Here is a 17,977-nt window from a genome sequence, read left to right on the forward strand (position 1 = left end):
AGTACTCTACATGTAATATCTATACAGTACCAAATCACCATGAGTAGTTATGTACCCAATGGTATCACAGAATGCATTGAATAGAAAGTAATGCATTCAACTCAATGGAGTGCACAGTTCAATTCTGCTGAAAACTAATATCTGCTAAAATGATGTAAACCTTATTATAATACTCCCCATATGATTTCGAGAAGTCTGCAACCAACGTTATGAGTGTGCTACCTATGCGCATGAAATAACCTTCAGTAACATCACGTTTTTTACACATTTGAACATTCGCGTTTGCATGTCTAAACCAAGGCAGTTCCACTGTAAATGGTACAAGGTAACTTCCTGAATTCAGCGTGCATTAGATTACTCCATTGCACTGAGCACTCTACATGCAATTAGTATACAGTTCCAAATGACCCTGAGTAGTTATGTACACAAACTTTTCACAAAATGCATTGAATAGAAAGTAACGCATTCAACTCAATGGAGTGCACAGTTCAATTGTGCTGAAAAGTAGAATGTGCTAACATGATGTAAACCTTATTATAATACTCCCCATATGATTTAGAGTAGTCTGCAACCAACGTTATGTGTGTGCTACCTAAGCTCATGAAGTTACTTTCAGTAACATCACGTATTTCTACACATTTGAACTTCAGCGTTTCCAGATCTAAACCAAGTCGAAGGATGATCCACTGTAAATGGTACCAGCTTGGTTACTGAATTCAGCATGCATTGCAGTATTCCACGGCATTGTGTACTCTACATGCAATATTTATACAGTTCCAAATCACCATGAGTAGTTATGTACCCAATGTTATCACAGAATGCATTGAATAGAAAGTAATGCATTCAACTCAATGGACTGCACAGTTCAATTCTGCTGAAAACTAGTATGTGCTAACATGATGTAAACCTTATTATAATACTCCCCATATGATTTCGAGAAGTCTGCAACCAACGTTATGAGTGTGCTACCTAAGCTCATGAAGTTACTTTCAGTAACATCACGTTTTCTACACAGTTGAACATTCGCGTTTCCATATCTAAACCAAGTAAGTTCCACTGTAAATGGTACCAGGTAGGTTGCTGAATTCAGCGTGCATTAGATTATTCCATGGCACTGAGTACTCTGCATGCAATATCTATACAGTTCCAAATCATCCTGTGTAGTTATGTACACAATCTTATCACAGAATGCATTGAATAGAAAGTAACGCATTCAACTCAATGGACTGGACAGTTCAATTGTGCTGAAAAGTAGAATGTGCTAACATGATGTAAACCTTATTATAATACTCCCCATATGATTTAGAGTAGTCTGCAACCAACGTTATGTGTGTGCTACCTAAGCTCATGAAGTTACTTTCAGTAACATCACGTATTTCTACACATTTGAACATCAGCGTTTCCAGATCTAAACCAAGTCAAAGGATGATCCACTGTATATGGTACTAGCTAGGTTACTGAATTCAGCTTGAGTTGGAGTATTCCACGGCACTGAGTACTCTACATGCAATATCTTTAAAGTTCCAAATCATCCTGTGTAGTTATGTACACAACCTTATCACAGAATGCATTGAATAGAAAGATGCTTTCAACTCAATGGTGTGTACAGCTCAATGTTGCTGAAAACTAGTACGTGCTAACATGATGTAAACCTTATTATATTACTCCGCATATGATTTAGAGTAGTCTGCAACCAACGTTATGAGTGTGCTACCTAAGCTCATGAAGTTCCTTTCAGTAACATCACGTTGTCTGCACAGTTGAACATTAGCGTTTGCAGATCTTAACGAATTCAAGGGCTGTTCCACAGTTAATCGTAGCAGCTAGGTTACTGAATTCAGCTTGCATTGGAGTATTCCATGGCACTGCGTACTCTACATGCAATATCTATACAGTTCCAAATCACCATGAGTAGTTATGTACCCAATGTTATCACAGAATGCATGGAATACAAAGTAATGTTTTCAACTCAAAGGAGTGCACAGTTCAATTGTGCTGAAAACTAATATCTGCTAACATGATGTAAACCTTATTATAATACTCCCCATATGATTTCGAGTAGTCTGCAACCAACGTTATGAGTCTGCTACGTAAGCTCATGAAGTTACGTTCAGTAACATCAGGTTTTCTACAGAGTTGAACATTAGCGTTTGCAGATCTAAACCAAGTCAAAGGACGATCCACTGTAAATGGTTCCAGCTAGGTTACTGAATTCAGCTTGCATTGGAGTATTCCATGGCACTGAGTACTCTACATGTAATATCTATACAGTTCCAAATCACCATGAGTAGTTATGTACCCAATGTTATCACAGAATGCATTGAATTGAAAGTAATGCATTCAACTCAATGGAGTGCACAGTTCAATTCTGCTGAAAACTAATATCTGCTAACATGATGTAAACCTTATAATAATATTCCCCATATGATTTCGAGTAGTCTGCAACCAACGTTATGAGTGTGCTACCTAAGCTCATGAATTACTTTCAGTAACATCACGTTTTCTACACAGTTGAACATTCGCGTTTGCATGTGTAAACCAAGGCAGATCCACTGTAAATGGTACAAGGTAACTTCCTGAATTCAGCGTGCATTAGATTATTCCATGGCACTGAGCACTCTACATGCAATTAGTGTACAGCTCCAAATGACCCTGAGTAGTTATGTACACAAACTTATCACAAAATGCATTGAATAGAAAGTAACGCATTCAACTCAATGGAGTGCACAGTTCAATTGTGCTGAAAAGTAGAATGTGCTAACATGATGTAAACCTTATTATAATACTCGCCATATGATTTAGAGTAGTCTGCAACCAACGTTATGTGTGTGCTACCTAAGCTCATGAAGTTACTTACAGTAACATCACGTATTTCTACACATTTGAACATCAGCGTTTCCAGATCTAAACCAAGTCAAAGGATGATCCACTGTAAATGGTACCAGCTAGGTTACTGAATTCAGCATGCATTGTAGTATTCCACGGCACTGAGTACTCTACATGCAGTATCTATACAGTTCCAAATCACCATGAGTAGTTATGTACCCAATGTTTTTTTTTTTTTTTTTTTTTTATGTACCCAATGTTATCACAGAATGCATTGAATAGAAAGTAATGCATTCAACTCAATGCAGTGCACAGTTCAATTGTGCTGAAAACTAGTATGTCCTAACATGATGTAAACCTTATTATAAGACTCCCCATATGATTTCGAGAAGTCTGCAACCAACGTTATGAGTGTGCTACCTAAGCTCATGAAGTTACTTTCAGTAACATCACTTTTTCTACACAGTTGAACATTCGCTTTTGCATTTCTAAACCAAGTCAGTTCCACTGTAAATGGTACCAGGTAGGTTGCTGAATTCAGCGTGCGTCAGATTATTCCATGGCACTGAGTACTCTACATGCAATATCTATACAGTTCCAAATAATCCTGTGTAGTTATGTACACAACCTTATCACAGAATGCATTGAATAGAAAGATGCTTTCAACTCAATGGTGTGTACAGTTCAATGTTGCTGAAAACTAGTACGTGCTAACATGATGTAAACCTAATTATAGTACTCCACATATGATTTAGAGTAGTCTGCAACCAACGTTATGAGTGTGCTACCTAAGCTCATGAAGTTACTTTCAGTAACATCACGTTTTCTACACAGTTGAACATTCGCGTTTGCATGTCTAAACCAAGTCAGTTCCACTGTAAATGGTACCAGGAAACTTGCTGAATTCAGCGTGCATTAGATTATTCCATGGCACTGAGCACTCTACATGCAATTAGTATACAGTTCCAAATCATCCTGTGTAGTTATGTACACAACCTTATCACAGAATGCATTGAATAGAAAGATGCTTTCAACTCAATGGTGTGCACAGTTCAATGTTGCTGAAAACTAGTACGTGCTAACATGATGTATACTTTATTATATTACTCCCCATATGATTTAGAGTAGTCTGCAACCAACGTTATGAGTGTGCTACCTAAGCTCATGAAGTTCCTTTCAGTAACATCACATTGTCTGCACAGTTTAACATTAGCGTTTGCAGATCTTAACGAATTCAAGGGCTGTTCCACAGTTAATCCTACCAGCTAGGTTACTGAATTCAGCTTGCAGTGGAGTATTCCATGGCACTGAGCACTCCACATTCAATATCTATACAGTTCCAAATAACCCTGTGTAGTTATATACACAATCTTATCACAAAATGCATTGAATAGAAAGTAACGCATTCAACTCAATGGAGTGCACAGTTCAATTGTGCTGAAAATTAGAATGTGCTAACATGATGTAAACCTTATTATAATACTCCCCATATGATTTAGAGTAGTCTGCAACCAACGTTATGTGTGTGCTACCTAAGCTCATGAAGTTACTTTCAGTAACATCACGTATTTCCACACATTTGAACATTTGCTTTTGCAGATCTAAACCAAGAAAAAGGACGATCCACTGTAAATGGTACCAGCAAGGTTACTGAATTCAGCTTGCATTGGAGTATTCCATGGCACTGAGTACTCTACATGCAATATCTATACAGTTCCAAATCACCATGAGTAGTTATGTACCCAATGTTATCACAGAATGCATTGAATTGAAAGTAATGCATTCAACTCAATGGAGTGCACAGTTCAATTCTGCTGAAAACTAATATCTGCTAACATGATGTAAACCTTATAATAATATTCCCCATATGATTTCGAGTAGTCTGCAACCAACGTTATGAGTGTGCTACCTAAGCTCATGAATTACTTTCAGTAACATCACGTTTTCTACACAGTTGAACATTCGCGTTTGCATGTGTAAACCAAGGCAGATCCACTGTAAATGGTACAAGGTAACTTCCTGAATTCAGCGTGCATTAGATTATTCCATGGCACTGAGCACTCTACATGCAATTAGTGTACAGCTCCAAATGACCCTGAGTAGTTATGTACACAAACTTATCACAAAATGCATTGAATAGAAAGTAACGCATTCAATTCAATGGAGTGCACAGTTCAATTGTGCTGAAAAGTAGAATGTGCTAACATGATGTAAACCTTATTATAATACTCCCCATATGATTTAGAGTAGTCTGCAACCAACGTTATGTGTGTGCTACCTAAGCTCATGAAGTTACTTACAGTAACATCACGTATTTCTACACATTTGAACATCAGCGTTTCCAGATCTAAACCAAGTCAAAGGATGATCCACTGTAAATGGTACCAGCTAGGTTACTGAATTCAGCATGCATTGTAGTATTCCACGGCACTGAGTACTCTACATGCAGTATCTATACAGTTCCAAATCACCATGAGTAGTTATGTACCCAATGTTTTTTTTTATGTACCCAATGTTATCACAGAATGCATTGAATAGAAAGTAATGCATTCAACTCAATGGAGTGCACAGTTCAATTGTGCTGAAAACTAGTATGTCATAACATGATGTAAACCTTATTATAAGACTCCCCATATGATTTCGAGAAGTCTGCAACCAACGTTATGAGTGTGCTACCTAAGCTCATGAAGTTACTTTCAGTAACATCACTTTTTCTACACAGTTGAACATTCGCTTTTGCATTTCTAAACCAAGTCAGTTCCACTGTAAATGGTACCAGGTAGGTTGCTGAATTCAGCGTGCGTCAGATTATTCCATGGCACTGAGTACTCTACATGCAATATCTATACAGTTCCAAATAATCCTGTGTAGTTATGTACACAACCTTATCACAGAATGCATTGAATAGAAAGATGCTTTCAACTCAATGGTGTGTACAGTTCAATGTTGCTGAAAACTAGTACGTGCTAACATGATGTAAACCTAATTATATTACTCCACATATGATTTAGAGTAGTCTGCAACCAACGTTATGAGTGTGCTACCTAAGCTCATGAAGTTACTTTCAGTAACATCACGTTTTCTACACAGTTGAACATTCGCGTTTGCATGTCTAAACCAAGTCAGTTCCACTGTAAATGGTACCAGGAAACTTGCTGAATTCAGCGTGCATTAGATTATTCCATGGCACTGAGCACTCTACATGCAATTAGTATACAGTTCCAAATCATCCTGTGTAGTTATGTACACAACCTTATCACAGAATGCATTGAATAGAAAGATGCTTTCAACTCAATGGTGTGCACAGTTCAATGTTGCTGAAAACTAGTACGTACTAACATGATGTATTCCTTATTATATTACTCCCCATATGATTTAGAGTAGTCTGCAACCAACGTTATGAGTGTGCTACCTAAGCTCATGAAGTTCCTTTCAGTAACATCACATTGTCTGCACAGTTTAACATTAGCGTTTGCAGATCTTAACGAATTCAAGGGCTGTTCCACAGTTAATCCTACCAGCTAGGTTACTGAATTCAGCTTGCAGTGGAGTATTCCATGGCACTGAGCACTCTACATTCAATATCTATACAGTTCCAAATAACCCTGTGTAGTTATATACACAATCTTATCACAAAATGCATTGAATAGAAAGTAACGCATTCAACTCAATGGAGTGCACAGTTCAATTGTGCTGAAAATTAGAATGTGCTAACATGATGTAAACCTTATTATAATACTCCCCATATGATTTAGAGTAGTCTGCAACCAACGTTATGTGTGTGCTACCTAAGCTCATGAAGTTACTTTCAGTAACATCACGTATTTCCACACATTTGAACATTTGCTTTTGCAGATCTAAACCAAGAAAAAGGACGATCCACTGTAAATGGTACCAGCAAGGTTACTGAATTCAGCTTGCATTGGAGTATTCCATGGCACTGAGTACTCTACATGCAATATCTATACAGTTCCAAATCACCATGAGTAGTTATGTACCCAATGTTATCACAGAATGCATGGAATACAAAGTAATGCATTCAACTCAAAGGAGTGCACAGTTCAATTGTGCTGAAAACTAGTATGTCCTAACATGATGTAAACTTTATTATAATACTCCCCATATGATTTCGAAAAGTCTGCAACCAACGTTATGAGTGTGCTACCTAAGCTCATGAAGTTACTTTCAGTAACATCACGTTTTCTACACAGTTGAACAATCGCGTTTGCATATCTAAACCAAGTCAGTTCCACTGAAAATGGTACCAGGTAGGTTGCTGAATTCATCGTGCGTCAGATTATTCCATTGCGCTGAGTACTCTACATGCAATATCTATACAGTTCCAAATCACCATGAGTAGTTATGTACCCAATGTTATCACACAATGCATTGAATAGAAAGTAATGCATTCAACTCAATGGAGTGCACAGTTCAATTGTGCTGAAAACTAGTATGTCCTAACATGATGTAAACATTATATTACTCCCCATATGATTTCGAGAAGACTGCAACCAACGTTATGAGTGTGCTACCTAAGCTCATGAAGTTACTTTCAGTAACATCACTTTTTCTACACAGTTGAACATTCGCGTTTGCATTTCTAAACCAAGTCAGTTCCACTGTATATGGTACCAGGTAGGTTGCTGAATTCAGCTTGCGTCAAATTATTCCATGGCACTGAGTACTCTACATGCAATATCTATACAGTTCCAAATAATCCTGTGTAGTTATGTACACAACCTTATCACAGAATGCATTGAATAGAAAGATGCTTTCCACTCAATGGTGTGCACAGTTCAATGTTGCTGAAAACTAGTACGTGCTAACATGATGTAAACCTAATTATATTACTCCACATATGATTTAGAGTAGTCTGCAACCAACGTTATGAGTGTGCTACCTAAGCTCATGAAGTTACTTTCAGTAACATCACGTTTTCTACACAGTTGAACATTCGCGTTTGCATGTCTAAACCAAGTCAGTTCCACTGTAAATGGTACCAGGTAACTTGCTGAATTCAGCGCGCATTAGATTATTCCATGGCACTGAGCACTCTACATGCAATTAGTATACAGTTCCAAATCATCCTGTGTAGATGTACACAACCTTATCACAGAATGCATTGAATAGAAAGATGCTTTCAACTCAATGGTGTGTACAGTTCAATGTTGCTGAAAACTAGTACGTGCTAACATGATGTAAACCTTATTATATTACTCCCCATATGATTTCGAGTAGTCTGCAACCAACGTTATGAGTGTGCTACCTAAGCTCATGAAGTTCCTTTCAGTAACATCACGTTGTCTGCACAGTTGAACATTAGCGTTTGAAGATCTTAACGAATTCAAGGGCTGTTCCACAGTTAATCGTACCAGCTAGGTTACTGAATTCAGCTTGCAGTGGAGTATTCCATGGCACTGAGCACTCTGCATTCAATATCTATACAGTTCCAAATAACCCTGTGTAGTTATGTACACAATCTTATCACAAAATGCATTGAATAGGAAGTAACGCATTCAACTCAATGGAGTGCACAGTTCAATTGTGCTGAAAAGTAGAATGTGCTAACATGATGTAAACCTTATTATAATACTCCCCATATGATTTAGAATAGTCTGCAACCAACGTTATGTGCGTGCTACGTAAGCTCATGGTTACTTTCAGTAACATCACGTATTTCTACACATTTGAACATTTGCTTTTGCAGATCTAAACCAAGAAAAAGGACGATCCACTGTAAATGGTACCAGCTAGGTTACTGAATTCAGCTTGCATTGGAGTATTCCATGGCACTGAGTACTCTACATGCAATATCTATACAGTTCCAAATAACCATGAGTAGTTATGTACCCAATCTTATCACAGAATGCTTGGAATACAAAGTAATACATTCAACTCAAAGGAGTGCACAGTTCAATTGTGCTGAAAACTAGTATGTCCTAACATGATGTAAACTTTATTATAATACTCCCCATATGATTTCGAGAAGTCTGCAACCAACGTTATGAGTGTGCTACCTAACCTCATGAAGTTACTTTCAGTAACATCACGTTTTCTACACAGTTGAACATTCGCGTTTGCATATCTAAACCAAGTCAGTTCCACTGTAAATGGTACCAGGTAGGTTGCTGAATTCAGCGTGCGTCAGATTATTCCATGGCACTGAGTACTCTACATGCAATATCTATACAGTTCCAAATCATCCTGTGTAGTTATGTACACAACCTTATCACAGAATGCATTGAATAGAAAGATGCTTTCAACTCAATGGTGTGTACAGTTCAATGTTGCTGAAAACTAGTATGTGCTAACATGATGTAAACCTAATTATATTACTCCACATATGATTTAGAGTAGTCTGCAACCAACGTTATGAGTGTGCTACCTAAGCTCATGAAGTTCCTTTCAGTAACATCACGTTTTCTACACAGTTGAACATTAGCGTTTGCATGTCTAAACCAAGACAGTTCCACTGTAAATGGTACCAGGTAACTTGCTGAATTCAGCGTGCATTAGATTATTCCATGGCACTGAGCACTCTACATACAATTAGTATACAGTTGCAAATCATCCTGTGTAGTTATGTACACAATCTTATCACAAAATGCATTGATTAGAAAGTAACGCATACACAGTTCAATTGTGCTGAAAAGTAGAATGTGCTAACATGATGTAAACCTTATTATAATACTCCCCATATGATTTAGAATAGTCTGCAACCAACGTTATGTGTGTGCTACCTAAGCTCATGGTTACTTTCAGTAACATCACGTATTTCTACACATTTGAACATTTGCTTTTGCAGATCTAAACCAAGAAAAAGCATGATCTACTGTAAATGGTACCAGCTAGGTTACTGAATTCAGCTTGCATTGGAGTATTCCATGGCACTGAGTACTCTACATGCAATATCTATACAGTTCCAAATCACCATGAGTAGTTATGTACCCAATGTTATCACAGAATGCATGGAATACAAAGTAATGCATTCAACTCAAAGGAGTGCACAGTTCAATTGTGCTGAAAACTGATATCTGCTAACATGATGTAAACCTTAATATAATACTCCCCATATGATTTCGAGTAGTCTGCAACCAACGTTATGAGTGTGCTACCTAAGCTCATGAAGTTACGTTCAGTAACATCAGGTTTTCTACAGAGTTGAACACTAGCGTTTGCAGATCTAAACCAAGTCAAAGGACGATCCACTGTAAATGGTTCCAGCTAGGTTACTGAATTCAGCTTGCATTGTGGTATTCCATGGCACTGAGTACTCTACATGTAATATCTATACAGTTCCAAATCACCATGAGTAGTTATGTACCCAATGTTATCACAGAATGCATTGAATAGAAGGTAATGCATTCAACTCAATGGAGTGCACAGTTCAATTCTGCTGAAAACTAATATCTGCTAACATGATGTAAACCTTATTATAATATTCCCCATATGATTTCGAGAAGTCTGCAACCAACGTTATGAGTGTGCTACCTAAGCTCATGAAGTTACTTTCAGTAACATCACGTTTTCTACACAGTTGAACATTCCCGTTTGCATGTCTAAACCAAGGCAGATCCACTGTAAATGGTACAAGGTAACTTCTTGAATTCAGCGTGCATTAGATTATTCCATTGCACTGAGCACTCTACATGCAATTAGTATACAGTTCCAAATGACCCTGAGTAGTTATGTACACAAACGTATCACAAAATGCATTGAATAGAAAGTAACGCATTCAACTCAATGGAGTGCACAGTTCAATTGTGCTGAAAAGTAGAATGTGCTAACATGATGTAAACCTTATTATAATACTCCCCATATGATTTAGAGTAGTCTGCAACCAACGTTATGTGTGTGCTACCTAAGCTCATGAAGTTCCTTTCAGTAACATCACGTTGTCTGCACATTTGAACATTAGCGTTTGCAGATCTTAACGAATTCAAGGGCTGTTCCACAGTTAATCGTACCAGCTAGGTTACTGAATTCAGCTTGCAGTGGAGTATTCCATGGCACTGAGCACTCTACATTCAATATCTATACAGTTCCAAATGACCCTGTGTAGTTATATACACAATCTTATCACAAAATGCATTGAATAGAAAGTAACGCATTCATCTCAATGGAGTGCACAGTTCAATTGTGCTGAAAATTAGGATGTGCTAACATAATGTAAACCTTATTATAATACTCCCCATATGATTTAGAATAGTCTGCAACCAACGTTATGTGTGTGCTACCTAAGCTCATGAAGTTACTTTCAGTAACATCACGTATTTCTACACATTTGAACATCAGCGTTTCCAGATCTAAACCAAGTCAAAGGATGATCCACTGTAAATGGTACCAGCTAGGTTACTGAATTCAGCATGCATTGTAGTATTCCACGGCACTGAGTACTCTACATGCAATATCTATACAGTTCCAAATCACCATGAGTAGTTATGTACCCAATGTTATCACAGAATGCATTGAATAGAAAGTAATGCATTCAACTCAATGCAGTGCACAGTTCAATTGTGCTGAAAACTAGTATGTCCTAACATGATGTAAACCTTATTATATTACTCCCCATATGATTTCGAGAAGTCTGCAAGCAACGTTATGAGTGTGCTACCTAAGCTCATGAAGTTACTTTCAGTAACATCACTTTTTCTACACAGTTGAACATTCGCGTTTGCATTTCTAAACCAAGTCAGTTCCACTGTAAATGGTACCAGGTAGGTTGCTGAATTCAGCGTGCGTCAGATTATTCCATGGCACTGAGTACTCTACATGCAATATCTATACAGTTCCAAATAATCCTGTGTAGTTATGTACACAACCTTATCACAGAATGCATTGAATAGAAAGATGCTTTCAACTCAATGGTGTGTACAGTTCAATGTTGCTGAAAACTAGTACGTGCTAACATGATGTAAACCTAATTATATTACTCCACATATGATTTAGAGTAGTCTGCAACCAACGTTATCAGTGTGCTACCTAAGCTCATGAAGTTACTTTCAGTAACATCACGTTTTCTACACAATTGAACATTCGCGTTTGCATGTCTAAACCAAGTCAGTTCCACTGTAAATGGTACCAGGTAACTTGCTGAATTCAGCGCGCATTAGATTATTCCATGGCACTGAGCACTCTACATGCAATTAGTATACAGTTCCAAATCATCCTGTGTAGTTATGTACACAACCTTATCACAGAATGCATTGAATAGAAAGATGCTTTCAACTCAATGGTGTGCACAGTTCAATGTTGCTGAATACTAGTACGTGCTAACATGATGTATACCTTATTATATTACTCCCCATATGATTTAGAGTAGTCTGCAAGCAACGTTATGGGTTTGCTACCTAAGCTCATGAAGTTCCTTTCAGTAACATCACGTTGTCTGCACATTTGAACATTAGCGTTTGCAGATCTTAACGAATTCAAGGGCTGTTCCACAGTTAATCGTACCAGCTAGGTTACTGAATTCAGCTTGCAGTGGAGTATTCCATGGCACTGAGCACTCTACATTCAATATCTATACAGTTCCAAATAACCCTGTGTAGTTATATACACAATCTTATCACAAAATGCATTGAATAGAAAGTAACGCATTCAACTCAATGGAGTGCACAGTTCAATTGTGCTGAAAACTAGTATGTGCTAACATGATGTAAACCTTATTATAATACTCCCCATATGATTTAGAATAGTCTGCAACCAACGTTATGTGTGTGCTACCTAAGCTCATGGTTACTTTCAGTAACATCACGTATTTCTACACATTTGAACATTTGCTTTTGCAGATCTAAACCAAGAAAAAAGACGATCCACTGTAAATGGTACCAGCTAGGTTACTGAATGCAGCTTGCATTGGAGTATTCCATGGCACTGAGTACTCTACATGCAATATCTATACAGTTCCAAATCACCATGAGTAGTTATGTACCCAATGTTATCACAGAATGCATGGAATACAAAGTAATGCATTCAACTCAAAGGAGTGCACAGTTCAATTGTGCTGAAAACTAATATCTGCTAACATGATGTAAACCTTATTATAATACTCCCCATAAGATTTCGAGTAGTCTGCAACCAACGTTCTGAGTGTGCTACCTAAGCTCATTAAGTTCCTTTCAGTACCATCACGTTGTCTGGACAGTTGGACATTAGCGTTATCAGATCTAAACGAAGTCAAGGGCTGTTCCACAGTAAATGGTACCAGTTAGGTTACTGAATTCAGCTTGCAGTGGAGTATTCCATGGCACTGAGTACTCTACATTCAATATCTATACAGTTCCAAATAACCCTGAGTAGTTATGTACACAACCTTATCACAATATGCATTGAATAGAAAGTAACGCATTCAACTCAATGGAGTGCACAGTTCAATTGTGCTGAAAACTAGTATGTGCTAACATGATGTAAACCTTATTATAATACTCCCCATATGATTTCGAGAAGTCTGCAACCAACGTTATGAGTGTGCTACCTAAGCTCATCAAGTTACTTTCAGTAACATCACGTTTTCTACACAGTTGAACATTCGCGTTTGCATATCTAAACCAAGTCAGTTCCACTGTAAATGGTACCAGGTAGGTTGCTGAATTCAGCGTGCGTCAGATTATTCCATGGCACTGAGTACTCTACATGCAATATCTATACAGTTCCAAATAATGCTGTGTAGTTATGTACACAACCTTATCACAGAATGCATTGAATAGAAAGATGCTTTCAACTCAATGGTGTGTACAGTTCAATGTTGCTGAAAACTAGTACGTGCTAACATGATGTAAACCTAATTATATTACTCCACATATGATTTAGAGTAGTCTGCAACCAACGTTATGAGTGTGCTACCTAAGCTCATGAAGTTACTTTCAGTAACATCACGTTTTCTACACAGTTGTACATTCGCGTTTGCATGTCTAAACCAAGACAGTTCCACTGTAAATGGTACCAGGTAACTTGCTGAATTCAGCGTGCATTAGATTATTCCATGGCACTGAGCACTCTACATGCAATTAGTATACAGTTGCAAATCATCCTGTGTAGTTATGTACACAACCTTATCACAGAATGCATTGAATAGAAAGATGCTTTCAACTCAATGGTGTGTACAGTTCAATGTTGCTGAAAACTAGTACGTGCTAACATGATGTAAACCTTATTATATTACTCCCCATATGATTTAGAGTAGTCTGCAACCAACGTTATGAGTGTGCTACCTAAGCTCATGAAGTTCCTTTCAGTAACATCACGTTGTCTGCACAGTTGAACATTAGCGTTTGCAGATCTTAACGAATTCAAGGGCTGTTCCACAGTTAATCGTACCAGCTAGGTTACTGAATTCAGCTTGCAGTGGAGTATTCCATGGCACTGAGCACTCTACATTCAATATCTATACAGTTCCAAATAACCCTGTGTAGTTATGTACACAATCTTATCAAAAAATGCATTGATTAGAAAGTAACGCATTCACAGTTCAATTGTGCTGAAAAGTAGAATGTGCTAACATGATGTAAACCTTATTATAATACTCCCCATATGATTTAGAATAGTCTGCAACCAACGTTATGTGTGTGCTACCTAAGCTCATGGTTACTTTCAGTAACATCACGTATTTCTACACATTTGAACATTTGCTTTTGCAGATCTAAACCAAGAAAAAAGACGATCCACTGTAAATGGTACCAGCTAGGTTACTGAATTCAGCTTGCATTGGAGTATTCCATGGCACTGAGTACTCTACATGCAATATCTATACAGTTCCAAATCACCATGAGTAGTAATGTACCCAATGTTATCACAGAATGCATGGAATACAAAGTAATGCATTCAACTCAAAGGAGTGCACAGTTCAATTGTGCTGAAAACTAATATCTGCTAACATGATGTAAACCTTATTATAATACTCCCAATAAGATTTCGAGTAGTCTGCAGCCAACGTTATGAGTGTGCTACCTAAGCTCATGAAGTTCCTTTCAGTAAAATCACGTTGTCTGCACAGTTGAACATTAGCGTTATCAGATCTAAACGAAGTCAAGGGCTGTTCCACAGTAAATGGTACCAGTTAGGTTACTGAATTCAGCTTGCAGTGGAGTATTCCATGGCACTGAGCACTCTACATTCAATATCTATACAGTTCCAAATAACCCTGAGTAGTTATGTACACAACCTTATCACAAAATGCATTTAATAGAAAGTAACGCATTCAACTCAATGGAGTGCACAGTTCAATTGTGCTGAAAACTAGTATGTGCTAACATGATGTAAACCTTATTATAATACTCCCCATATGATTTAGAGTAGTCTGCAACCAACGTTATGAGTGGGCTACCTAAGCTCATGAAGTTCCTTTCAGTAACATCACGTTGTCTGCACAGTTGAAGATTAGCGTTTGCAGATCTTAACGAATTCAAGGGCTGTTCCACAGTTAATGGTACCAGCTAGGTTACTGAATTCAGCTTGCAGTGGAGTATTCCATGGCACTGAGCACTCTACATTCAAAATCTCTACAGTTCCAAATAACCTTCATTAGTTATGTACACAACCTTATCACAAAATGCATTGAATAGAAAGTAATGCATTCAGCTCAAAGGAGTGTCCAGCTCAATTCTGCTGAAAACTAGTATGTGCTATGATGATGTAAACATTATTATTATACTCCCCATATGATTTCAGAAGTCTGCAACCAACCTTCTTAGTGTGCTAGCTTTGCTCCTGAAGTTACTTTCAGTAAAATAACGTTTTCTACATAGTTGATGATCTAAACCATGTAAAAGTCTGCACCACTGTAAATGGTACTAGGTCGGTTACTGAATTCAGCATGCATTGTAGTAGTCCATGGCTGAGTACTCTACATGCAATATCTATACAATTCCAAATCACCATGAGTAGTTATGTGCCCAATGTTATCACAGAATGCATTGAATAGAAATCAATGCATTCAACTCAATGGAGTGTACTGTTCAATTGTGCTAAAAACTAGTATGTGCTAACATGATGTAGACCTTATTATTATACTCAAAATATGATTTAGACTAGTCTGCAGCCAATTTCTTGTGTGTGCTACCTAAGCTCCTGACGTTACTTTCAGTTACATCTCGTTTTCTACACTATTGAGCAGTAGCGTTTGCTGAACTAAATCAATTCAAAGCCTGTTCCACTGTAAATGGTGTCCGGTAGGTTACTGAAATCAGCTTTTTTTTGGAGTATTCCATGGCACTGAGCACTCTACATGCAATATGTATACAGTTCCAAATGACCCTCCGTAGTTATGTAAACAACATTATCATAAAATGCATTGAATTGAAAGTAAAGCATTCAACTCAAAGGAGTGTACATTTCAATTTTGCTGAAAACTAGAATGTGCTAACATGATGTAAACCTTATTATAATACTCCCCATATGATTTAGAGTAGTCTGCAACCAACGTTATGTGTGGGCTACCTAAGCTCATGAAGTTAATTTCAGTAACATCACGTATTTCTACACATTTGAACATTAGCGCTTGCAGATCTAAACCAAGTCAAAGGATGATCCACTGTAAATCATACCATCTAGGTTACTGAATTCAGCTTGCATTTTAGTATTCCATGGCACTGACTACTCTACATGCAATATCTGTACATTTCCAAATCACCATGAGTGGTTATGTACCCAATGTTATCACAGAATGCATTGAATAGAAAGTAATGCATTCAACTCAATGGAGTGCACAGTTCAATGGTGCTGAAAACTAGTATGTGCTAACATGATGTAAACCTTATTATAATACTCCCCATATGATTTAGAGTAGTCGGCAACCAACGTTATGAGTGGGCTACCTAAGCTCATGAAGTTACTTTCAGTAACATCACGTTTCCCACACATTTGAACATTCGCGTTTGCATATCTAAACCAAGTCAGTTCCACTGTAAATGGTACCTGCTAGATTACTGAATTCAGCTTGCATTGGAGTATTCCATGGCACTGAGCACTCTACATTCAAAATCTATACAGTTCCAAATAACCTTCAGTAGTTATGTACACAACCTTATCACAAAATGCATTGAATAGAAAGTAACGCATTCAACTCAATGGAGTGTACAGTTCAATGTTGCTGAAAACTAGTACGTGCTAACATGCTGTAAACCTTATTATATTACTCCCCATATGATTTAGAGTAGTCTGCAACCAACGTTATGAGTGTGCTACCTAAGCTCATGAAGTTCCTTTCAGTAACATCACGTTGTCTGCACAGTTGAAGATTAGCGTTTGCAGATCTTAACGAATTCAAGGGCTGTTCCACAGTTAATGGTACCAGCTAGGTTACTGAATTCAGCTTGCGTTGGAGTATTCCATGGCACTGAGCACTCTACATTCCATATCTATACAGTTCCAAATAACCCTGAGTAGTTAATGTACACAACCTTATCACAAAATGCATTGAATAGAAAGTAATGCATTCAACTCAATGGAGTGCACAGTTCAATGGTGCTGAAAACTAGTATGTACTATGATGATGTAAACATTATTATGATACTCCCCATATGTTTTCAGAAGTCTGCAACCAACCTTATTAGTGTGCTAGCTATACTCCTGAAGTTACTTTAGGTAATATAGCGTTTTCTACATAGTTGATGATCTAAACCATGTAAAAGTCTGCACCACTGTAAATGGTACTAGGTCGGTTACTGAATTCAGCATGCATTGTAGTATTCCATGGCACTGAGTACTCTACATGCAATATCTATACAGTTCCAAATCACCATGAGTAGTTATGTTCCCAATGTTATCACAGAATGCATTGAATAGAAAGTAATGCATTCAACTCAATGGAGAGCACAGTTCAATTCTGCTGAAAACTAGTATGTGCTTACATGATGTAAACCTTATTATAATACTCCCCATATGATTTAGAGTAGTCTGCAACCAACGTTATGAGTGGGCTACCTAAGCTCATGAAGTTACTTTCAGTAACATCACGTTTCCCACACAGTTGAACATTCGCGTTTGCATATCTAAATCAAGTCAGTTCCACTGTAAATGGTACCTGCTAGATTACTGAATTCAGCTTGCATTGGAGTATTCCATGGCACTGAGCACTCTACATTCAAAATCTATACAGTTCCAAATAACCTTCAGTAGTTATGTACACAACCTTATCACAAAAAGCATTGAA

This window comes from Hypanus sabinus, chromosome 4, assembly GCF_030144855.1.
Source record: "Hypanus sabinus isolate sHypSab1 chromosome 4, sHypSab1.hap1, whole genome shotgun sequence".
Classification (NCBI taxonomy): domain Eukaryota; kingdom Metazoa; phylum Chordata; class Chondrichthyes; order Myliobatiformes; family Dasyatidae; genus Hypanus; species Hypanus sabinus.